The 19,734-nt window shown below is 44.6% G+C and overlaps 1 long non-coding RNA gene across 1 annotated transcript; it reads right to left on the reverse strand.

Annotated features, from left to right (window-relative positions):
• Positions 1-7,053: 7,053 nt before the first annotated feature.
• LOC119381256 (uncharacterized) lies at positions 7,054-15,831 on the reverse strand. The gene is made up of 2 exons (XR_005181341.2): positions 15,747-15,831; positions 7,054-7,233 (listed from the first exon to the last, which is right to left on the reverse strand). It is a non-coding gene; the product is annotated as an uncharacterized LOC119381256 (long non-coding RNA).
• Positions 15,832-19,734: the final 3,903 nt, after the last annotated feature.

Here is a 19,734-nt window from a genome sequence, read left to right on the forward strand (position 1 = left end):
ACTTTGATTGACAGCCGGTTTGTAGACTAGGATACGTAGGCCGCATACGCCCAGGTTGTCTACAAAATACGACAGGCGCCATCCACTGATGTTGGTCTACGTAGCACTATACAGGCCTAGCAGCCTTGACGGCCTATACCACACCAACGCGAAGGGTGACTTCAGATTCCGACGTGTCACCGGCTCTAACGACTGACAATTTGTCGACGAAATGACCGAGGCATCCACGATTTTTAACATCTGTACTATACCTCATACTTCACTAAACATAGGCCCCTCGTCACCGCGATCACGGCCTGATGCGATTACAAGTCATGACCAGCTGCTGGTGCTCACTGATCATGGAGATGATGACCTTGTTCAATACCTGTCAAGAACTTCTTCCATACATGCACACGGGTTCGTGAAACGTGCGTGCGTTCTCCATCATAAGGGACAAGTATAAGGGCTACATATCAGCTTACCGCTTCTGATGTTGGTATAATACCCACGTTGCCGTTGGCAGCGTTACTCAACTGTAAACAACTGGTTATATAACACATATGCGGCTCTTCAACTTATATGTGTGGGTATAAAATTTATACAAATCTTTAGCGTCATTTTGTAACATTGCGCTCAGTAAAAGAAAATACACCACAGTCACCTTCCCGCCGCATACTTCGCATAACGTTGAATCTCACGGTACGTGGGATCTGCCGAATTTTTTTACGTTATATGTCATGACCAGACAGTCATGTTCGTCAAAGCCTCTTACCCTCCTATGCCAATTTAAGTCTATACTAAGTTAAGGAGGCGATCACGAGAGCACCAGACGCAGCCGGCTAGATAGATAGATAGATAGATAGATAGATAGATAGATAGATAGATAGATAGATAGATAGATAGATAGATAGATAGATAGATAGATAGATAGATAGATAGATAGATAGATAGATAGATAGATAGATAGATAGATAGATAGATAGATAGATAGAAACACCTAAAGGGCTTTGGGTTCGCTAAGAAATGCTTCGCAGTTAAAACTTAAAGATGGAACAGAGAAGAAATCACAGGACAGTTACTGTCCTGTCCTTCATTCTTCTCTGCTCCATCTATGAGTTTTTGTTCACGCGCTGGAAAATGTCGTGATCCACTTAATGCATCACAAAGATCATTGTTAATATTTCATTATACTACCGAAGTACAATAGCTAGAGATAATTACACTGGTCGTTTCAGTGAATTCATGGCAGGCCCAGAAGTTGAAAGCATGCGATAAATACTAATATGCATTACATATAAACACACATTGGGGAAAACTCTCGACTGGGCGAAGTTATTCTCTCGTGGCACTTATATAAATCTCTAAGCCGACAAAAAGAGGTGCGACCAACTTCATACTCGAAATAAGAAAATATTATTGAGAAGTTTCTCGAAGAGAAAAGAAAGGCAGAAAGAGCATTTTACTATTGCTATGTACGAAATGTACTCCGCATGGCAGACACATCCTAATGAAACCAACAGATCACGAATCTAGGGATTGTATAGCGGACATTATTCGTAGTTGTTAACGGTAGTGAACTAATTATGACATAAGTGGAAAGGAATTGAAGTGGATGAAAAAAATCAACTTGCCGCAGGCTGGTTTCGAACCTTCAACCTTCGGAAAATGCGTCCGATGCTCTACCAATTGAGCTAAAGGGGCAGCCACTTTATTGGGTACTTATGCTTGCATAATCCGGGAGCGTTAGCCAGCGCCGCTCGTAGCCATGACGGCGAGAGTGGAACACTCATTTTTTGCCGGTTGGCGTCACGTAGCAGGTGATCTTGTTACGAGCTGGAAGCTGGCCAACCAGCCCTTGTGTGCTACCTAAGGCGTCAAGTCTGCAGGAACGAAACCCTCGCTATTCATAGCGAGACTTTCATTTGCTTGGATTCATTTGGTTCTGGCTAATGAAGAAACGAGCGCCTCGAACAAATTGCCCTTCACTCGTTCAATCTCAGAAGAAGCCCTTCCCGCCAGACTTAAGGCCTTCGGTTAGCATGCGAAGGTTCATTGGTCAGCTGCCACCTCGTGCAAAGGTCACGTGAAGAGATCTGGCAAAAAGTGTTTCACACTCACCACATTGGCCGCGAGTGGCGCGGGCTAATAGTACCTGGGATTATACGTACTGTCATACCTAACGAATTGGCCGGAGAAGCGCCTTCCGTGGTGGCTCTATTTGTAGGTCAGGTCATCGTACGCGTAATTCGAAGGTTGTGGGATTAGGTCATAATTACTGCACTACAGCTAAGAGATAACAATTGGTATAGAGAAGGTCCTCGGATCGTGACCCTAGCAAAGAGACGCGGGCATTGATACCGTTTATAAGACCGACCGGGATAAGCGACCGCTTGAAGGCGTGCGATGGACAGGCGCGTATGTACCTTGACAGGGCTTTCTTCCCTCTTCTTTCTTTCTTTTAATCCCTTCCCACCAGAGTAGGGTAGAGAATCGGACGCGCGTCTGGCTGTCCTTCCTGCCTTTCATTCCTTTCCTTCCTCCTCCTCCTCTCTAAAAACTGTAACCTTGCCACAGCCTTGTCATGAATGGCAAGCGCAATCACTGGTGGCCGCTCTCTAGCGCTGTGTCTGTAACACTATGTGTGTGCGGTCGATGGTCGCAAGAACTGCAAAACTTTAGCTATTCGTCAAAATGCCAGCTTTGCAGGTTCAGTTTGAAAAATAACTGCAGCTCAACTGCATGTATTAAATGCCTCCAATGATAAAAGTATTTCAGTAGTGTGCATAAAACTTACGCAAAAATATTTGTGGAAAGCGTGCGTTGGACACAACTATTGAATTTCGACTACAAAATTAAGTTGTGCGAACAACGCCCTGGATATAAACAATACTGCTTCGAGTGTTGTCCGCATGGTATGTTTGCGCCTTTGCGTAAAAGAGAGAAAGAGACATCTGCTAGACGTACAGGGGCGGTCAAAAGTTTGCAGGCCGCTATCCTATCGCAGCGTAGCATGGAAACGTTTGACCAACCCCTTCGTGCAAGTGCACAGTGTCATGCAACGCCCGCCTCCATCAGTTTTTGAAGACTATTTCTTTCGTGGTAATTTACATTCCAATATTGTAACAGGGGATGGTGTCCTATTTTTCGTCGGAAAAATACGACCTGATACTGAAAACACACTGCACTCTGATAAAGCAGCTCACTACTTCATGTGACGTCAAATATCGTACTTAATCGGGTACTACTTGCTAAATAATGCTAAGTTTGGCGCTAAAAAACACGCACACGAAAGAAGACGAGGACGACAACATGGGCGGCCTCGTTTAAGTATTCAGTATCTCACCAACTAGGCCAAGAACAAATTTTCCTCAAGTGCTTGCTAATGCCCGCTGGTGTTCGATAAATTATTGGTAGAGGTGGTCAATGTTGGCTAGTGCTGCTGTTTTCATTTATTCTGAATTGATTTATTGAGTAACCGCCTACTTAGTTTCTTTAGGACGTATCGTAAGTGGCTGTGCAACTCTGCCTAAGAAAAAAAAAAAACGCCAGGCCTGCGCTGAAACAGCAGCACAGTCACAGCGAAAGCTGGAGGAGCGGCGTTTCTAGAGCCCGTTGTAAGCTCTCTTGGGGCTACTAATACAATACACTAGCAAGGTACCCACTACGCCATAAATCACAATTTTCGTGAAGTTGCGAAGCACCTAATAAGCCATCAGTCGTCATTCTACGGGGAAGTGAGGCACCTGCTACACGTCTGTAAGGCATTATGTGCACTTTGTTGACGCGACGACTGATGACGATGAAGAATTATGGCTCAGCCCTTTGTAATGGGTTGGAAGCTTTAAACGGCCCACCAGTTATGTAATTTGCATTGGGTCATGCGCTTATGGGCTTCCTTGGCAACCAATACAAGTGCAGCGGAAGGGCAAGGTTCTCCTTGCGCAAATAGAAGAAGCGAAAGAGCTGGCCGACGCCTTTAAGTACGCCCGTCGCGATCCTAGCGCCATCTTGCTGGTAATGAAGAAACGCTTATAAGCGCCTGCCGTCTCGGAGGACTGCAAACGGTAAAGGGTATGTATATAACGCTCGCCGTTAGCTATCTGAGGGATCTGCGCTTTGTGGAGTAGTGCTTAGCGCTGCGAAGTGAGAAGTCGCTGGTTCGATTCCGCGCTTCGGAAGGATTTTTCTGATTTATTTTTCTTTGGGATATTGATGTATATATACATACTTACACATATACGCAGCATGACGGCGGTGACGGCGACGGCAAAAACCAGCCGAGACTGTCCATATAATTGCTATCGCAATAAAAAACAAGAAAAGCGCGAGGCTACCGAGCCTTCGCACAACACAAAAAAAGTGCTCTGCGTCCGGATTTTTAGTTTTCCTTGCGTGCGTAAGCCTTCTCGTATTTCATGCACTTTGTTAATACTTGAGTCTCATATGTGTGCTTTTTTTCTTTTGCGATTGTTAAAAAACGACAATGTATGTCCTGAAAATGGTCAAAATTTTGGCGAAATTGAAGCGTCAGCTTAAGTTTTTACCACTGTGTGCAACACTTGAAGATACAGCATAATGCAAATAACGAAACAGAGCTAAAAATAAAACATAATAAACTGTGTGTTCATAGCGTTCATGCAGGATCGCCACAAATGAGCGTAGGTATTTATTCCACCAGCAGAGCTGCTCGGCTGCACGTTTTTGGCATTTTCTCACACAAGCAAATGGCAATGTCTCTAGAAAATGCGTCGATTCTTTACGTGTGGCGGTGAACTAATCCTCGCGTGTAACAAAGACCTTTTCTACAGAAGGAAAGCACCCACGAGGCGACGGTCGTCCACGCGTGTTGTGTATGAATTGCCGCACTGGTACCGGTTTTAGCAATGTAATGCACCGGATGCATATAGCCTAAGCACAGTGTGAAATGGACGAATACAATCCAGAAGCGCGACAAGCCGCGTAAACGCTACCCCTCAATTTTTTTCTAAACATTTGAAGATATAGATTATCCCGAGATAGAAGATACTTTGGGCAGGGCTCAGGTTGGTGTTACAGAAGTCTGTTGCCAGAATCGGGGTCAATGTTGCCAGAGTGCCGCCATATCTGGCGGCTAGATTGCCCTTGCAGTTCCAGCTTTTCTGTAGCGTTCCTGTGTAATCCGCTGTGCATTTCACTGTGCATTCCCTCAGCTTCTGCGACGCCATTGAATTTCCCCAGCTAACACGTCGTTGCGCGTGAATTTCCTGCTTCTGAGACACGATCGAGTCCGAGCGCGTGTATTCCCTACTTCAGAGACACGATCGAGTCTGGTCTGTTAATTGTAGAACGGTGCATAGAGCGAAAGCAAGGTCCCGAACTTCTTCAACACGCAGAGGCCGTTAATTAGGACGGCCGATTCAACTCAGCACGCACACACTTGCGAAATGCACAGCGGATTACATAGGAACCCTACAGAAAAGCTGGAACTGCAAGGGCGAATTTAGCCACCAGAATTGGCGGCCGTCTGGCAGCATTGACCCCCGAGTCCGGCGACAAGCTTCTGCAACACCAAACGGAACCCTGCCGATACTTAGTGCTTGCCGTGTTCATGTGATCGGCATCCAGAATGCGGCGCTGCTAAGGATACTCGACCTTGTCGCAGTCTGCACGCGTCAAAAAGAGGTTGTTATTTTCTTTGTTAGCACACAATAACAATTTCCAAAATGTTCCCCAGTTGACATCCAGTGCGTATTGCCTTGTCTTCACATACATGTTGCACATTCGGCGTAGCTTTGGGCTCGTAAACTTGAACTTCCCTGTGGTTGCGTGCAGTTTACTAGCAATGGTCCGAATTCAAACTTGTTGAATTCATGCCGATTTTTTCTGCTTTGCAAGTTCGTCCACTGGTCGTGGCACATTTAGAAGAACCACTCATTAGCATGCCCTTTCTTTTTCGAGAAACGCCAATCACCCCAGGCGTACTCGCACGCTGCAAAGTATTAGAGTGACACGCATTTACTCCGTGATATCCGTCCAATGTGCCCATACACTCGGAATCCTGTGCACAAACGATTTCTCTATGCCATTTAGTATTGTCTCTGCTTATATCCGCAGAGCGGCCGGCGACGGCCTAATCAGGCGATTGTGCAAGTATGACGGCACTCGCCATGCTGTTTGTATTGCTCATGCCAACTTTATGTGGTACATATGCGCGTGATTCTTTTTCTAAGCATCATTATTGGAAATACGCGGCAGCGCTCGTATTGTAGCTATCTAACACCATCCAAATGACCAGCGGTTATCTTAGAAAACACAGAGTGTAGAGAATGGTGGGCTCTACTATGGGAGAGCGGTAAGCTGTCTATAACGTTTGATGTGCTTTGATCAGCGCTCCCATTATGAATTAGCTTAGAGCTAATGATGCACCGATATGCGATGGTGTCTTTGAAATAAGAAACCATGACCTACAACTGTTCTGGACAATGCCATGACCCGCATTTAACGGTCACCGTATGGTACTGCAGCTGAAGTTTAATAGAACAGTGTGAGGGAAAATATTTTTGTCAGTCGTGCAACCGTTGAGAAAACAAATATTGCGCAACATATCCACGATAGATCTGTACCGTGCCGTATCGACCTCTCAATTTTTTTTGCCGTACCGATGGCACAGTCTCCATAGGACCACAGAAATGATGCGTATACCCAGCCAGCAAAGTTATTGCGTTCATATTTGGTTGAATTTTATTGGCTGATAACAGGAGACAGGAAGTTTAGGATGGTCTTCCAATGTTCCACAAAATCTCGAGAAATGAAGGTGGTATTAAAGGATTTCTTCCCGTTGTACCACGCTTATTATTGAAAAGATGCGTTTGCTGTTTTCCGCTTATTTGCCCCTGACCCCCGTACGCATACTTTACGTAACGTGACACATGACCATATTCGCCGCGCTTTGAATCACACCATGCTGAATATTTTTTTTTGATGTATGTCCAGTCTGTTTAACACGATCTAGAATATTCATTTACTTTGAAATATCAGCTCATTAGTACAATGGGATACCAACTAGCCCGGTCACACACCTTGCTTCTGTACAAAACAACTTTATTGCATACAAGCAAGTAAAGTGGGAGTTGGCAGGTGCGCAACAGAAAGCGAATGACACCATGCGCTTCATAAACTTCTTGATATGTTCGAGACTTGTTCAAGAGCGTGTTCGAGACCAAGAACGGCCGGGAGGACAAGAAGGCGTTGGTTTCATGTGCGGCGCAAGTACTGCAAGAAAATATACATTATAAGTGCCTAATATACCTACATAAAGAAAACAAACTGAAGTCGCTTGTACATTTATGTGGTAAAAATATAATACGCATTATAACGTAAATGTATGTGAAAGTTCAATTGTTGAAAGCATTGCAGCTGAAAAAAAAAACAAAAAAAAAACGCTAGGCCTGCGCGGAAAGCGCAGCACAGTCACAGCGAAAGCTGGAAGAGCGGCATTTCTAGAGCCCGTTCTAAACACTCTTGGGGCTACTAATACAAGTACCCTAGCAAGGTACCCACTACGCCATAAATCACAATATTTGTGAAGTTGGGAAGCACCTACTAAGCCACTATTTGTCATTCTGCGGAGAAGCGAGGTACCAGCTACACGTCTGTAAGGCATTATGTGCGCTTTCTTGACGCTACGAATGATGACGATGAAGAATTATGGCTCAGCCCTTTGTAATGGGTTCGAAGCTTTAAACGGCCCACCAGTTATGCAGTTTGCATTGGGTGACGCCCGGTCACTATTTCCCTCTCCCGCCATGCTGTATAACATACGTTGACGTGGGAGAGAGGGGGGGGGGGGACAAAGAACTTTATTGAGACCCCGAGGAAATGGATCATGCGCTTATGGGCTTCCTTGGCAAACAATACAAGTGCACTTGCGAGGAACCCACTGCGCTATAAATCATTGTAATTTTTGAGAAGTTGAGAAGCAGGCACTGTGCCATTTTTCATCATTCTACGGAGAGCCGTGGTACCTGCTAAACGCATGTAAGGCATTATGCGCACTTGTTGACGCTGTGCCTGATGACGATGAAGTATTATGGCGGAGCACTTTGTAATGGGTTGGAAGCTTTCAGCAACCTACTCTTTGCGCAATTCGCATTGTGTGACGCCTGGTTACAGAATTCGCGTTGGGCGACGCTTGGTGCTTATTTTACTCTTCTACCACGCTATATTGAAAATGTTAATGTGGTTCCTTCCCGACATGAAGCCTGTATAGGACCTGTTTGGAAAGCAGTTTGAAGCACCGGCATGGCATGGCTCAGAGGTCGAATACTGGGCTCCCACGCAGAGGACCCAGGTTCGAACCTCGTTCCATTTTCTTATTTCGAGCGATACTGGTTACGGACACCGGCGGTGGCGGCGGCGGACAACTACGGCGCCAAAAACGGCCGCTGAAGTGATCTCATAACAGCTTTCGCTGTAAAAGGCATTTTGAGAAGCCCTAGCGTGACCTTTTTATTACGAGAAAATGTTTGGTAATATATTACTACTAACATTTTCGTTCTTTCGTTCATTCATAGTGAGGGTGTCGTTCCAACAGACTGGATGTCTTCAGGTAGTATGCGAGGGTTTATTGGTCAGCTGCGAGCTCGCAAAAAAAGATTACATGCTTCGTGGCGCCAGAAGGCAGAAAAAAAAAAGTTCCACATTCGCCGACATGGCTACTAGCGGCGCTGACAAACACTCCTAGGCTTAAATGCACATAATACCCCATAAAGTGGACGGGAGGATGACCGCCGCCGTAGCTCAGTGGTAGAGAATCGGACGCGTTATTCGAAGGTCCCAGCCAGCGGCAAGTTACCTTTCGTCCGCTTTACTTTCTTCACATTTACATCATAATTACTACAAATAACATCCCCTATACTTTCCTTGGCATTATTTGGTCTGCTGGTTCTAGTTAATGATGTGCCTAGCAAAGAAAATCGAGCCCTTAAAATTCCCCTTCTTTCGTTCATTGCTAGCTGACAATTACTTTAGGTTAGAATTATTACCGATGAACATTTCGATGACATGCTTGCCTATAAGCCTCTTAGCACGCGCTAGCTATACGTTTGATCAGCTCAGCATCAGCAATGTCACATTTGATTAGATTTTTCTTGTCGTTTTTCTCTCGTGTTTAGAACAATAGATGAACTTGAATTCTAGCTTTTTACGTGTCAGAACCACGATATGAATGTGAGACTACCCTTATATAGTGAAGGGGGCCCGATTAATTTGGACCAGACGGGGATCATAATGGGTGGCTTTGCATTCTGAAATGCGGCTGCGGCGACCGGTTGTCCAAACCGGGACATCACACCCTTGAATGGCATCACTACCACTAATCAAACAGAAGTCCAGTGCCCGCATACGCCATGCACATGAATTTTGCTTGCACCTTCCATCGTGCAGAAAATAGATGAACAACCTCAGTGCCGATGGCGGCTTTCAGCTACGCCGCTGGAAAGAACACCTTCTATTCGCTTCGTCTTCAGGCCCCCCATAGCATGAGGTGATTACTACCGACGATGCCGATGCCAGATTGGGGGTACAGCATCTCAAGCGGATGGCTCTACGAAACGTGAATGTGTTGAGGGACACTACATTCAGATGTTGTACAAGTGTATTCTAGCAGTTCATGAGTTTCTGGTGAAACTTGGAATAGGCCACAATGCGATGTGCGCAAAAGAAACGTGCATGACTGGAACGCAAGCTCTGTTGAACAGCGCGAGCCGATGGTTGTAGCACAGGGGACCGGAGCGCCTCATATGATAACAGTCACGATAACAGAAAAGCGCACGCGTCTAGGAAAGATGGTCACGCTCAATCAGAAAGCGCTGTTTCTTAAGCTGGACAAAATGATTAAACACGTGAAAAAAAAAAGGATTCATGTTGCAGAGAAGCAACGGGCGTGGCGCGAGCGACTATGTCGTAGTACAACTACATCGTTGTTCCGAACTTTAATGCTACAAAAGTTTAATTGGCGACCAATGTATTGCGACACAGAATGCATCAATAGCAATGCACATCACTAGGAATGCTTAACAGCGTCATGCGGTTAAACCCACTTATAACAATCCCAGGTGGAACGATCTGTCGGTTATAACGACAACTTTTCGGTGCATTTACGATTTTCTTAGGCTACCCATTGGAGCTGCATCCACATACAATGGTCATTCTTCAAAGCGTGCTTCTTCTATAACAAAGGCTTCAGCTACTGTCGTGGTAAAAATATAGTGCATACGAAGTGAATGTGTATGTGTGTTTTTACATATGTGTGCTTTTGTGTTTATTTTTCTTGTAGTACTGTTTGCATGTTTATTTCTTGTGTTGTATGCTCCATCCACTCAAGAGGTAGGCAGTAGACGGCGGCTTACTTGTGCACCAACATGGCCTTTTGCATCATATTAATAAAAAACATTGGTCGGATGCGTTATTCGAAGGTCGCACGTTTCGTCCCTGCCAGCGGCAAGTTGCCTTTTCGTCCGCTTTACTTTCTTCATATTTACATCATAATTACTACGCAATAACATGCCCTATACTTTCGTTGGCTTTCTTGTTTTAGTTCTCGTTAACATATACAAGGTGTTTAAAGAAATTTGTCTGACACATGTGTCTAAAATCTGGGAAATGCAATACTCTGTCGCTGGCTTCTTAGTTATTGTTTTATATAGCGGCATAGATCGTAGACGACTAGAGACATAAACTCGGGCAGTAAGTATAAAACAAAGTGATTTAACTTTTTGATTAAAGGACACAGGTGGTCTGGTGAAATGGGAGAATTCATTGAAGGTTTAATATTTGAAAAAGGAAAAACAAATAACGGCTACTAGTTTTTTTACGGAATCATGAAATCCGACCAATTTCGCTTGCGAATCTTATACCGAAAAGCCGAACAATGCAACTGCCATGCTCTTCCAAGACGTCCATAATAGGAGAGCGTCGTTGTATCAACCATGGATTTACTTCGCTTCGGGGGTCTACGGGCAGCGCTTAACATAATGGCATTCATGACACGCGTAGGCTAACGAATGCAGAAGAGCTATACCGCCACTGCAATCGTTGTCGGAAACATTAAAGGCATTCGGTCGTCATGTGGGTGTGGAAGTCGCGCTTTTCGACTCTTCGGTTCCGGTTTCTGTTTTGAATTGAGTTCAGTTTCATCGCTCTGCAAGAACTACCAGGTGCCGCTTTTGAAGAGAGAGAGAATAAGAATAAAAGAAAGGCGGGGAGAAAAGTCACTCTTCGAGCCGTCGTAAAAGTTCCGCGTTTGAAGAATCGAAAAGCGCCTATGGGCTTTTCATGGGAAAGACATCACTGTTCCCATGGGACCCGACCGCTTGTCTTGTCTGATTAAAAGGTCCGATGCTATTCACAGCTCTTCGTGCAATTCTCAGCGTCCTTCCACAAGCAAACAACCTACCGGAGGTAAAAGCATTACTGTCAATGGAGCCGCTAGTGCTCCCATAACCTCAGTCAGCTTCACGGCAGGCTTACTATGAATAGTCGCTATCACAATGTCTTCATATATCAGTAGAATGATAACAGCCTTCGTAATAAGGCAGCTGATTTTCGTAAATTACTCGCTCAACATAACTTTTCTGTATTATGCATACAGGAGGCAGGTGTGCGAGATTATTTCCGACTTTCTAACTACGTGATATATAAATCATCGCGCAGAGCTGGAAACAGCGGAGCAATGCTATGCGTTAGAAAATATCTGCCGTCCTATTTAATACAGTCAAGTGACTCAGACATACCGGAGTTTGTCGCATGTAAAATATCTTTTAGGAATAGAAGTGTCACTGTGATGAGCCTTTATCTAGAAGCTTCTAGCAAAATATCTTTACACAGCCTGGTGAATGTATTTGATATCGCAGACACATGTGTGTTGGTTTGTGGGGACTTCAACGCTCATAACGTAATCTGGGGCAGGGAACATACTGATTCTCCTGGACATGTTATTGAGTGCGCTGCCGAGAAATGCAAGCTGACAGTGCTAAATGATAGCTCTCCAACTTTTCTAAGAGGGTATCGTTACTCCAGCTGTATCGATGTCACGCTATGCTCATATGCCCTTCTTGAGGGTTCTGAATGGTCAACGGATATAGAAACGCATGGCAGTGATCACATCCCGATTCTGGTAAAACATCGGCTTATGCGGAGTACAAGGACTCAGCGCAACTCAAAATATACTAACTGGCAGTATTTTCGTCATCGCATAACGAGTGCATTAGGCGAAAAGCCAAACTTAGCAACTTTTACAACTGTACTGTGCGACTCTTATAAGAATGAGTATGCTGCAGTTGACGGAGAATACGAACGCTTAAGAGCAATCAGAAGACGAGCAGAACGGGCTTACCGTCGCAGCGGGAAACTCGAGGACTACAAGACAGCACAGAAAACTCACTCAACATCACACCGTCGCTTACAGAAATTAGGTAAGAGACGATGGCGAGAATACTGCTCGTCGTTGAGTCCTTTCACTCCTGTTCCTAAAATATGGGTGGTTGTCCGATCCTTCAGCGGTCCCTTTACCCAGAGCAATCCTTTCCGAGCTCTTGCCATAGCCCTTAACACTCAGCAAGCAGATGTTGCTGACGAATTCTGTCGGCTAATAGTCATAACGGGAATCACAATTACGTGCCCACAATTTACAAGTTCCGAAGCACTTGCCAATCAAAAGGTGCGTGCGTGTTTTATCTCGCAACACCCTCAACTTGATTGTGAGTTTAGCTTAGACGAACTGAAGAGTGCCCTTGAGTTATGTCGTACAAAGACAGCTGCGGGACCAGATGGCGTTAGGTATATGATGCTGAAGAACCTTGGACCAGCAGGTAAAATCGCACTGCTAGAGCTATTTAACGATATGTGGATATCAGAGACTCTTCCTGATTCATGGAAATTAGTCGTAGAATTCCAGTCCTAAAACCAGGAAAGACCCCTCTATGCCTTGAATCCTTCCGCCCGGTCTGTCTCACAAGCTGTCTGTGTAAGTTGATGGACATAATGGTAAACAGTCGACTTCAATGGTGGTGTGAACATACAAAAGTGCTGTCAGACTACATGACAGGTTTTCGGCAAAGGCGATACACAATGGATGCGGTATTAGATATTGTCACATGCGTTGAGCACGAACGCATGTGTGGAAACGTCACAACTGCGGTATTTCTCGACATTCAAAGGGCATTCAACTCTGTTAGTCACATTCACGTGCTGGCCGGGATGTTAGAACTTGGATTATGTGGTCGATCACTGCGATAGATTTCAAATTTTTTTAAGTGAAAGGAAAATATACATGGTAACAATTGAGGGACAAAGTAATTACCATTCCTTCACACAGGGCGTTCCACAAAGGAGTGTTCTAGGCCCACTCTTCTTCAAATGTGTAACGGCAGCGTTACCGGGCAAGTTACCAACTGGATTGCTGTATTCACTCTACGCAGATGACATCTGCATATGGGCCTCAGGATATGCGCGAAGTTCAAACAGTGCTGCAACAGGGTCTTAACATTATCGACAGTTTTTTGAAGGAAAGAGGTATGGGTCTCTCGTACGCGATGACAGCGGTATTACCTTTCACTAGACGACAGATGAATAATTTCAATCTTACACTGGAAGGACAAACGTTGATGTGGTGAAAGAACATAAATTGAACCTCGCACTCATAGAAAGAAATAAATGTAAGCTTCACAATATTGTTCAAGGACATAAAGCACTATTAACGAGATATGAGATAAGCAGAGTAGATATTAATTTCCCTCCTTGGATGCTGTCAAGACCAAAAATACAGTTGTCGGTTGAGGGAATAATATCTAAAAGGAACATGTTCATGATATTCGTGCAGCAGCTGGCACTATTTCAGATTTATACCCTATATCCACAGTATAGTCACGTGTATACAGACGGTTCTTGCCACGAAAATTCCTCCTCTTCGGCTTTCGTCATTCCACATTTGGCAGTAGAGCAGAAATTTAAATCATGTAAAGTGACGTCTTCTACCGTTGCGGAACTCTTCGCAATTTTATCCGCGTTGCGCTTTATAACATCAGTAAAAAACGAGGAAAAATGGGTCATTTATAGCGATTCACAGGCCGCTCTAGCGTCTCTACAAAGTACTAGAAAAGATTCTCTACACTCTTCCCTATTATATGAAACCCTAAAAGAACACGCAAAAGCAAAAGCAATGAATCACGTGATCGCATTCCAAGGGATACCAGGTCACTGCAACATTCCAGGAAACACTGCAGCGGACGCCGCGGCAAATCGGGCACACAATAACGAAGATACAATTAGTCTTCCAATTTCTCACAATGAAATCCGCCTACTCTTTAGACAGACAACCTCTAGCCTCACCAAAGACAAATGGTTCGATGAAAAGTCTAAAAGTTCGGACTTATATTTAATAGACCCTGGCATAAAACTATGCATTCCATCAGACTTGAGAGAAAATAGGAGATTTGAAGCATTAGTCAACCGCCTACGGCTTGGCACAGCATTTACGCGACACTTCCTACACAGGATAAAACGTGCGTCTAGTACAGAATGTTCCAGCGGCCACCCTGACGAAGATGTACATCATCTACTTATCGAGTGCAAAAAATATGAATCACAGCGAAAAGTATTACGAGCAAGTCTGCTACTTTTAGATAGAAGGCCTTTCACATTGAAGAAAACACTAGGTCCACGGCCAACGGCAAGTCTTCAGAAAAGAGCGCTTGTCGCCTTCAAGGAGTTTCTTGAAGAATCAAATATTTTATGGAAATATTGACCTACTGCACACGATGTCGACTTCCCCTTAATACTGAAGGAATTGTGTTATGTTTGTGATAGTGCGTTTGGTTTTATGTGACATCATTTGTGTCAGTCTGTGCATGTCAAGCAATACAGAATATTTGAGGTTGAACGTATACATGTGAACTGACTTTTCCCATTTGAAATTGTCATACAGCACTTGTGTACATATGAACCTATTAGACGTATATGAACTGCCATGTGATGTTCGGCTGTGCGTATTTTCCTATGTGTTCTACTATATTGCATTTTGTGCCCTTATTATTTTTGTTACTACATATTTTGTCTTCTAAGCGAGAAGGAGTAGCCGGTGCCACTACAATGGCACCAACTTCTCCTATTTCATCATTTCAATAAAAAAAGTCAAATATTTTTAATTTCTACAACCGATGATGTAATTGATTTTCTAGTCATAATAAAATGTCAGCCGCCACTGAAAAACTAATTGTGAAGGCAGCGCGAAAATATCTAATTTCCTTTCTTTTTTAGGCCTTTCTGACACATTTCTTGAAGCAACAAGTACACTATACCTGTTATAAGAACATGGTAAACAGCGCTGGAAAATTTCTCTGGCTGAGAGGGATTACTGATGACAAACCTATATATGGGACGTATTCGGTCGTGCAGATTGAACATTCAATATTATGTGAAGCATGCTGTAGATAAGGAATAAAGTGCTAAAGAAAGGCGTAAATTTTGCAGACTATTGCTCGCAGTGAATCAGCCAGACAAAATGTAGAAAGCTGTGATCACTTGGTGCAAAGTTTTCCAATAATTTCTATTTATCATCCTCTACGAGGAAATTACATTGTGGTTCGCGTGGCAAGTGACGAAGTAAAAAAGCTAAATCTATCGAGCATGTAATTCTGAAGAACGTAATCACCATCATGGTACCTTACAAGACACATACGCAAGCTTTCGCCCGAAAAGTAGAACCCTTAAAGCATAAGTGTACTCACCACAAAGGCAATCACAATACGTATGCCCATCAATGCATGTCAGGTTATTAGGTTGTTTGCAACATGATCGCCACGCATTTTCACAACCCTGGCTCTTCAGTGCTTGAAGGATAAAAAAAGTTTTCTGTGTTAAAACCTCCTATATATAAAACAGAAACTATTGATGTTTCAGCTCTTGGTCCAGTGACAACGACGAGAGGGGACGGGAAGAGATTAACAGGAAATACGCTGGTGAATGAACTTGACGTTTCTTCCCTTTGCCTTCGTCTTCGTGAACGCGGCAAAAACTGAAAAATGACTGCGTACTAAGTAGCGCAGTTGACGATTTTAATGGATAATAATGCACCTGCACTGGTGAAAGTGCATTCGAATCTCCAGAATTGCTCCAGAATGCCCAAAAGTCGCGTGTTCATCAGGAATATGGTTGTGCATTTCGATTTCCTTATTCCTTCGCGTGCCGCGGTGCAGGTATGTAGAATATAACTTCAAATTAAAGTGCATAGGCGATGCTAAACACATAAAAGTGTCTCAAAGATTACACAGCGAGAGCAATATTGTTAGTTCAGCAAGAAAAACCCGACAGGGTCTCTTATGCATCCGCCTAAGACGACTGGAAGGCGAAAGCCATCTTCGCCTTCTTTTTCTTTTCAGTCGATGTGTTAATGCTCCACCGCCCAGCCACGAAAGCTTTCTCACTTAACGGTGGTTTGTACTGCCTCCAGGATTGGAGGCATTGGTTCTGCACCGCACATGGTTTTGCCCTGCCTCCGTGATAGGCCCACGTTTGACCAAGCGACGATATGCTGTGATGACGTCACCATGTGGCATAATGTTGCCGTCATAGTGACGTCACGATGACGTCACAAGTTTTGACGATATGTGACGACATCAGGGCGTCCCTATGATGAAGTCATCACGCAATGGTGACTTTTACATCACTAGTGTTGACACCGCCGACGCCGACAGCCAATTTTTGCGTTTGGTGAGGCATCTAGAACTTTCGCCTTAATAACTGCATTTTTTAAAGAAGTAGATTGAAGCACTGAAGGAGCTCTATGGTAGAATACTTGACTGCCCCGCCGAATGCCTTGGTTAGACTACGGCTCAAATCGCGATTTTTATTCTTCGCGTCCATCGGGATTGCTCGCTCGCCGACTACAGTACCGACGTTGGCACCATATTTTTTGCGACACGTGCTCGTTAAATCTATTGCGTTAAGATTTTCGGTCTATTCTCGCCGTGCCTGGGTTGATAGTAGTAGTAATAGTAGTAGTAGTAGTAATAGACTTTTGTTCAGCCAAATTCATAGGCCGAGCATTTCGACCGCCTGCGCGATCAGTCGACACTGTTCTTCTTCCCAGGGCTTAAAGTCAGGGGGGGCTCGGGGGGGGGAGGGGGGGCGGCCCTCCCTTCCATTTTTTAAGCAAGGGCTGTATGTATGCGTGTATGTATGTAATTAGGTCGCCGCCCTCTAAGGGTCCCCCCTCCATTGAAGGGAGACTTTAAGCCCTGCTTCTTCCCCTTCGGCGCCGATCCAGTCGAGGCAGGTGGTGATGGAAAGGAAGTGGGAGGATAAGAGCTGGACTGCTGAGCAGTTGGGCAGTAGAAAAGGCAGTGTGACATAAACAATGAATCACATGCGGCGCGTACCCGCATTCCACGGGCTGTGGTATGCGTGTATGCGCCATACATGGCTGTGCGAAAGTGTTTCGTTACCCAGGCGACAGGCATGTCATTTTATTCATGTCATGACCTGTCTGTTGTGTTTCTCATAGACTCATATCCTCCTGTGCCAATTTCGGTACATACCAATTTAAGGAGGCGACCATGAGAGCACGCAGACCTAAGTGGCTAGATAAATGGATAGATAAAAAAGCCGGCAGATCCCACGCATTGTGGGAATCGATGTAATGCGAAGCAGCCAGCAAAGAGCTGCATACATCGTCTTGTATGTCATTGAGGAAAATGCGTGTCATGGTTTTCATGTTAACTCCTATTATGTTCCTCACACAGTAACGTCGCGCAATACTAACTTGGGGGTCGATCAACCTAGAGAAACGGCCGCCAGGGCACCACGTGCGTGGCACGTAAGTCATGCTGTACATGATATGTGTCATGATTTTCATGATAAAATTCTCGTGTTATTTATGTTCGTCACACGGTCACGTCGCAAGATACCAATTTCGGTGCATATCAATCTAGCGAAACGGCCGCCAGCGCCCCGTGAGCGTGGCACGTAAGTCGTGCTGTACATGACATGCGTGTCATGATTTTCATGATAACTCGTGTTATTTATGTTTGTCACACGGTCACGTCGCAAGATACCAATTTTGGTGTATATCAAGCTAGCGAAACGGCCGCCAGCGCACCATGAGCGTGGCACGTAAGTCATGCTGTACATGACATGCGTGTCATGATTTTCATGATAACTCGTGTTATTTATGTTTGTCACGCGGTCACGTCGCAAGATACCAATATTGGTGTATATCAATCTAGCGAAACGGCCGCCAGCGCCCCGTGAGCGTGGCACGTAAGTCATGCTGTACATGACATGCGTGTCATGATTTTCATGATACCTCGTGTTATTTATGTTTGTCACACGGTCACGTCGCAATATACCAATATTGGTGTATATCAATCTAGCGAAACGGCCGCCAGCGCCCCGTGAGCGTGGCACGTAAGTCATGCTGTACATGACATGCGTGTCATGATTTTCATGATAACTCGTGTTATTTATGTTTGTCACACGGTCACGTCCTAAAATACCAATTTTGGTGTATATCAATCCAGCGAAACGGCCGCCAGCGCCCCATGAGCGTGGTACGTAAGTCATGCTGTACATGACATGCTTGTCATGATTTTCATGATAACTCGTGTTATTTATGTTCGCCACACGGTCACGTTGGAAGAGACCAATATTGGTGTATATCAAGCTAGCGAAACGGCCGCCAGCGCACCATAAGCGTGGCACGCAAGTCATGCTGTACATGACATGCGTGTCATGATTTTCATGATAACTCGTGTTATTTATGTTCGTCACACGGTCACGTCGCAAGATACCAATTTCGGTGCATATCAATCTAGCGAAACGGCCGCCAGCGCCCCATGAGCGTGGCACGTAAGTCATGCTGTACATGACATGCGTGTCATGAATTTCATGATAACTCGTGTTATTTATGTTCGTCACACGGTCACGTTGGAAGAGACCAATATTGGTGCATATCAATCTAGCGAAACGGCCGCCAGCGCCCCATGAGCGTCGCACGTAAGTCATGCTGTACATGACATGCGTGTCATGATTTTCATGATAACTCGTGTTATTTATGTTCGTCACACGGTCACGTCGCAAGATACCAATTTTGGTGTATATAAAGCTAGCGAAACCGCCGCCAGCGCACCATGAGCGTGGCACGTAAGTCATGCTGTACATGACATGCGTGTCATGATCTTCATGTTAACTCATGTTATTTATGGTCGTCACACAGTCACGTCACAAGATACCAATTTTGGTATATATCAAGCTAGCGAAACGGCCGCCAGCGCACCATGAGCGTAGCATGTAAATCATGCTGTACATGACATTCGTGTCATGATTTTCATGTTATGACTTGTCATTTATGTTCATCATACAGTCATGTTACGCCATAGCAATTTTGGTGCACATTCAATTAACCAAGCGACCAGGAGAGCACGAAGTCGTAGGCGTCTAGATAGATAGATAGATAGATAGATAGATAGATAGATAGATAGATAGATAGATAGATAGATAGATAGATAGATAGATAGATAGATAGATAGATAGATACGGTCAAAGTCGCAGAAGTTCGCTAAGAAATGCTTCGCATTTAAAACAGTCAAATACCATGTGGCTCTCTAAGAAATGATTAGCATTTAAAAACGCCAGGACTACGCGGTACACGCTGCACACTCAGAGCGTAAGCTGGAAGAGCGCCCTTTGAGCCCGCTGCAAACTCCTTTAGGGCGCCAT

The sequence above is a fragment of the Rhipicephalus sanguineus genome, chromosome 2 (genome assembly GCF_013339695.2).
Source record: "Rhipicephalus sanguineus isolate Rsan-2018 chromosome 2, BIME_Rsan_1.4, whole genome shotgun sequence".
NCBI classification, from domain to species: Eukaryota; Metazoa; Arthropoda; class Arachnida; order Ixodida; family Ixodidae; genus Rhipicephalus; species Rhipicephalus sanguineus.